Source organism: Seriola lalandi, unplaced genomic scaffold, assembly GCF_002814215.2.
Source record: "Seriola lalandi dorsalis isolate HSWRI2012SDOR001 ecotype SW California unplaced genomic scaffold, Sedor1 jcf7180002054579, whole genome shotgun sequence".
In the NCBI taxonomy this organism is placed as follows: Eukaryota; Metazoa; Chordata; class Actinopteri; order Carangiformes; family Carangidae; genus Seriola; species Seriola lalandi.
Genome location: NW_019525132.1, coordinates 671,678 through 677,900, shown reverse-complemented (window position 1 = coordinate 677,900; position 6,223 = coordinate 671,678).

Genomic DNA, 6,223 nt, shown 5'->3' with positions numbered 1-6,223 from the left:
AACCCCCCCCCCCCCCACCCAGTCCTTCCTTCAAAGTGCCACTGTGCAAAGCGGAAGAACACTTACTGGTCAAGTGGCTTGTCCATTTTAGAACAAAGCCCACACTTTCCTGTTCAGCTTGCTGATGTTAGAGGTTTTGACTTCTCCAGACGCTGACCTGGGATCAGTCTGGTTATTTCCCTGTCAATGGTTAAAGGATAATTCCTGTTTTTTTTCTTTGTTTTTTTTTGGTGACTTGAGATTAGATTAAGAACTGGTCTTGTTTTTCTCTCTGAGCTGTAGACACATCATGAAGATTTGCCCATTCATAGGCTAAATGAAGAGGAATGTAGGTGTTAAATAAAAAGTGTTCTCCTTACATTAACAGGAAGAACTCTTTGTTTCATACCAAATGAGAAAAGTAACTTTTTTTTGTCCTAAATCAGGAATTATCTTTAATCAGAAAAGCTACTGTGGGAAGCTGATTCCTGAGTTTTAACTGAACTCCCAGAAGGTGTCTGCTTCCTCCTACTGAATGAACAACAATCTTCAAAGCGAACCTAGATAATCTGTTACCCATGATGCAACCATTTCTGTTGGGTATGTACAGGTTGCCAGGGTGCTCTCTCTCTCTCTCTCTCTCTCTCTCTCTCTCTCTCTCTCTCTCTCTCTCTCTCTCTCTCTCTCTCTCTGTATCTCCATCTCTCTCCCTCTTTCTGTGTGCTGGTGCTACATTACAAAGGATCAGCATTGAAACAGAAAGACTAGAGCTGACTGTTGCCAACATTCAACTGTCTCTCACCTCTGTCCTGTAGGATTTGTCTCTGTGTTAACTGTTTCAGCTCTAGCACTGTATGTTTCTATGCTGACCTCCCTGTTTACCAGAGTCATAAGGCTGACGTGGTTTGGTCATTGCCGTTGTCAGTAGTAGGTTGTATATGTCTGAGTCGCCAGCAGCTCAACCAAAGAGCGACGTTCCCTTCTGAAAGTGATGAACTTCAATAGTATTTAGAGACCTGAAGAGGTAAAACTATCCAGTATTTCACAGAAATATATCTGGTTTTCGTAATCCCAATCTCCTTTTTATTTTGGACCTCGAAGATCGCTCCAGCGATCCTTTGGGTGAAGTACCCAGAAAACCTGACAGCCATATTTCCAGTCGCAGCAGTTAAATAACCTTACATCACATCAGTAATGGTCAAACTCGCCATGAACCCTTTGACTCTGGCTCTCACTGCTGGGACCATGAGCCTGCCTTAGTCCGCCCCCCAGAGAAGACAGCCAATGACAGTCCTTCTTAATTTGTTTTTTCTCCTCAATTCATTTCTCTCTTTGTGTTTTTGGCTTTTCCCGGTCTTTACTCTGGGACTTATATTTGCTATTTTATTTCATTTTCTTCCCGTCTTTTTTTTTTTTGTTGCTTTTCGGTTCTCATTCTCATCCTCCTCCTCCTGCCGGTGAGGCCCTCAGATAAACGACCGTGCATGTCTTTATTTTAGCAGCCAGTTTCCTCACAGCAGACCTCAGTGTTTGTATGAATGTCACGCATCATCTGAAACTCTTGCAGATCTTGACAGGTTGATATTAAAGCTTAACTTGTTTGGTTTCTCATCTGACGGCCAAATCATACTTCACCTGCTTCTGTATGTGTGAGACAATGATCAAATAAGAGTACAGCAGCTAGGGACCCAGGACTACTGTTTCCTCCTGATTTATATTGTTCTCTGCTAACTTCTCATTCATTAGCTACCATAACTATACAGTATATGCATTTTTTTATAAAGATAAAGAACTGTACAGGGCAGTTTAGGTATATAATATTTCAGATTTCTTTTGCTATCTCTTAAATATTCTTATTAACAGAAGATGTAAGAAAGTCAGTGCATGATGTTGATGATGATTCCTCCCCCTACACGATGTTTCCCTTCGAACTGTAAATTATTCTGCTGCCCTTTTGTTTTTGCCTCTGGCAAATATTTCAGGGTTGTTTTATTTTTTACTTTTATGTTCAAATTATATGTGTAAAAAGATTGAAAAATTTTTTTTGTTTTAATTGGTTGGCAGAGGAAAAGCATAGACTGCCAGCTGGCCCCCTTTCAGATAGCTACAATGGGCTCCTAATAAGATTGTAATAATAATATTAATGATGATGATAATAATAATAATAATGATAATGGTCGTTTTTTGTAAATGGTATTTTAAAGTTATTTTTGTATACGCGATTGTTTGTTGCGTCACAAGTCCACTGCTCCCCATCCAAGCCCCCACTTCTCTCTTCTCTTCTCATACACTTTTTTTTTTTTTTTTTTTTTTTTTTTACTTTTCACTCTTTCTGATTCATTTTTTCCTGTCTCTCAGCCTGTTCTTTCAGCTTGCTCTTTCAAAGTGAAACATGCAAGAGAAATGGATCTCGTGCTCTGGACAAGGAGCATCTCATTATTTTCCTTTTCTCTTGTTCTCACTTCTCCCGCTGTTTTCTCTCTTTCATCTTCCTCCACTTCCACCCTCATTTATGCCTTTTTCATTTTTGAAAGGCTGTCACTTTCAACACGTCACTTCACTTTAGTAAAGCATCTCTTTACTTGTTGGCAGTTCAAAGTAACAAATTATTCCCATAAACGGACGAGTAGACATGTCGAGAAGAGGCGTTCTTTTTAACTTTATTCATCATTTCTCATCTGCTTTCTTTTCCTCAGCCTCCATTTCTTTCTGTTTTACCATCTCTGCCCCCGTCGCCCGCACACTAGCCTCGATCTCAGAAAAGAGCCCACCTGTGCCTTTAAGAGAGAGCCCGCCCTCCCCTTGTCCCCTCTCCTCCAATCATCATTCGTGGCGTGAGCGTGAGTGATATGATTCGCTGCTGCTTGCTCATTGCCTCCTGTGGGACTCTCATTCAGCCACGCTCCTTGTCCCCCCTCCTGTCACACACACACAGAGACAGACAGACACACACAAACATAAACACACACATGTACACCCAAAATGTTTGTATGTTGCAGAAATCAATCAGTAAAAATGAACGTTAAGTAAAGACGCGTCTCTGTTTTCTTTTCTTGTACGTCATGACGTAACTAAAAAGTGTGTGGACTACATGTGCTCGAGTATATATGTGTGTGCGTGAATGTGTAGACATACAGTAAGTATTCATTTATAATATAGACCAGTCAAGTGGTTAATAAATCACTTTGACTTGTCTCTGAATTAAAATAATTAAATTGTGTCTCCCACTGGCTAAAATCTCTATATAATCTGATAATGTCAATCACAACTGACTTCAAAATGAACTTCTACTCAGCATCACTGTAGTGTGCGTGGAGGCGGGTGGGGGTCACAGCAGGAGATCTTCTCTTACACCTGGAAGATCTGCAGACCGAAATGTACGCACACACACATGCTAATGTGACAATTAATTAATCATAGCAGATGGTATAAACACACATTAGCTCACTGTCTTACACAGAGACCTTGAGGGTTTCACATTTGTATTCACTTTACACACATAGAGAGGAACAGCAGGTGGGCACACATACTGTAATTATTTGCAAGTGATCACATGTCGCCACTGCTCATATCAGGTTAATTATACAAACATTATATCATAGTCACGGACAAAAGCACTTCTTAAAACAGTATTGATCCACAAACATATCACATGACGTTCACATGAACATTTAAGACAAAAGACAAAAACTACTTTTTTTTGAACAGATAAAAACACCTCTATACTAGCAAAGTTTTGGGGGGCTGTATACAGTGACAGTTCCAGCCCATTTAAACCACTGGGGCCTGACTGGGGCCAGTTAAACCAACTCTGAGGCAGAGTGGTTCAGAAGCTAAATCAGGCTGGTCATTTAATCGAAGGCACAATAATTACCAAGTTAACAACTTCCAGTTTGTAGTACTGTTCCACTGTGGCGTAACACAAAAATCCACACAAAATTCAGTTAGCAGCAACAACAGATTTATGTTCACATCCAAATGCACATGATATAAATATGTGATTTTTACAATCCTATCCCATGAATTTATATAGCACACAAAAATACATATGATACTACAAAGCTTATACTCGGATATTAATAGAAATCAGGACTGAATATTTCAAAAAGTGAACATTTTAAACATTTACAGTTCCTAAAGTTTATGCTAATGAAAAAAAGAAAGTGTCAGTGCATGCATCAAATACATGACTCACACTCTTATCTGTGCATGACATCCAGAACTTAACCTATAAGGCCTTCACTATTAAAGTTAATTGAATCTCTGTGCAGCTTAAAAGTATGCCAGCAAAATGTTTAAATGTTGCAGCGGACGTTTCTTTTAATGTGTAATATATCCATAATAAAGCGGGACCCAGTGAGCCTCACACCGCTCCAGTGGCTTCTTTCCTTTACTTGTTCATGCACATTTTATAACTTTCTCCTTTTATTTTACTCACAACTGATAATCTATGCAGGGTTTTCCTCTCAGTAGCACAGTACGAATACAGTCTACCTCACACACACACACACACACACACACACAGACTAACGCGCTCTCTCTGTGTAGTATAAATTAAGCCAGGTTGCTATCTTAACTGGGTCACCTCAGTTTTCCCATGGAGCGGTTTAACATGTTATGTAATGGCTTATAAATATAGCCAATCAGTGTTGAGTATACCGGCAGGCTGCGCTGCCATCTGAAGAAAATGAAAACTGTGTCAGCTCTGTCTTTAACGCTTGCAATTTAAGATGTATTTGAATAGATTAATTTTAGGTAAATTAGTTTTATACAGTAGATGCTGGAAGAGTTTGACTTTCTCTTACACACATTTACTTCACGGTGTTCTCTTAAGCTGCCCCTGCACACACAGACATCAGATTTCCACTTCCGGCTTGCATCATACAATAATCTTGTCACAACGTTCATGGTCAGTTGTAACTTTACAACCCTCCTTGTGCAGCCGCTAATCATGTTTAGTATTCACGGTTGGCTGTCACACGCTGACAGGCCTTGTGCTGAGAATCTGAGTCGAGAAAATGTTTTCATCTCAACAAATCAAAGTGTAAACAGTGCTGGAGGATTCATGACACTGTATAATGATGTGTTCTATGTGTGAGAGTGATAAGCTCATCCAGTTGTGAAGATTTGATGAAAGAGTGCACGGTTATCTCTTTGATGGGAACATTTCCATTTCAACCAACACACCCCATCACCACCAAACTTCTCCACATGTTCTGTCAGTCTTTTGTGGACTCTTGCGCCGATAGTTAGTCTGCACAGTGTTGGTGTCAAGTCCAGACATAGAACCCTCAACTAAGTCAGAGAAAATGTGAGTCCAGAAATAAGTTAATATCTAAAATAAAACAATTAATTGTTTATCATTTAAACTAAAGCAGAACATTTTAACATGATAAAGACACTTTAAAATCACTTGAGTTTGTCTCTTTTTTTTTAATTTCAACCAGTTTCAATCAAATCATAAACAGCTTTTTAAAGGTATTTAGGGATAATGCTTAGATTATTAGTATATTAACTGATTAGTTGTTTGACAGGAAATGAATCACCAACAAATTTCCTCATTAATTAATGTTTCAGTGTTTTATAAAGCAAAACAAAACATCCTTTGCTTTTAGCTTCTCAAATGTGAGGATTTAATTTTTTCCTGTTTTATATCAATGTAAATTAAATATCTTTAGGTTTTAGATTGTTGGTTTGACAACATGCAGTCTGAAGGTGTCACCTCAGACTCTGGGAAGTTGTGATGGGCATTTTTCACAATTTTCTGACACTGTACTCTCAATTAGGATTTCACATAATAAGCATATCAGATTATAAAATAAAATGCACAGTTCTAGATTGGTCTACCCAATAACAAATTAGAATTGGCTCCACCTACACCACTTTTGGTGATGGGCATTTTTCATTCTTTTCTGACATTTCTACAAGGAACAATTAATCAAATAAAATGATTTAGACCCAAATAATGTGGTGCAAACTTGTGGCTGTGTGAGCCTGAGTGACTGTACCCACCACTGAGTAAAGTGGGTAGGTTGGTAACCCATTTTGCACTATGACTGTGAGTTTGCTTGAAGTCTTGCTCTTTATAATTATTTCACAAAATACATTAACAGTAGGCTACATACACAGCTGCTAAACCCCACCTTTGGTTTTTCCCTCTCCATCTGTCAGTCAAGCCTTAATCCCGCCCTCTCCCTGTCCGCATGTCAATCAAACTTCAACTCCGCCCCTTCACTGCCTGCTT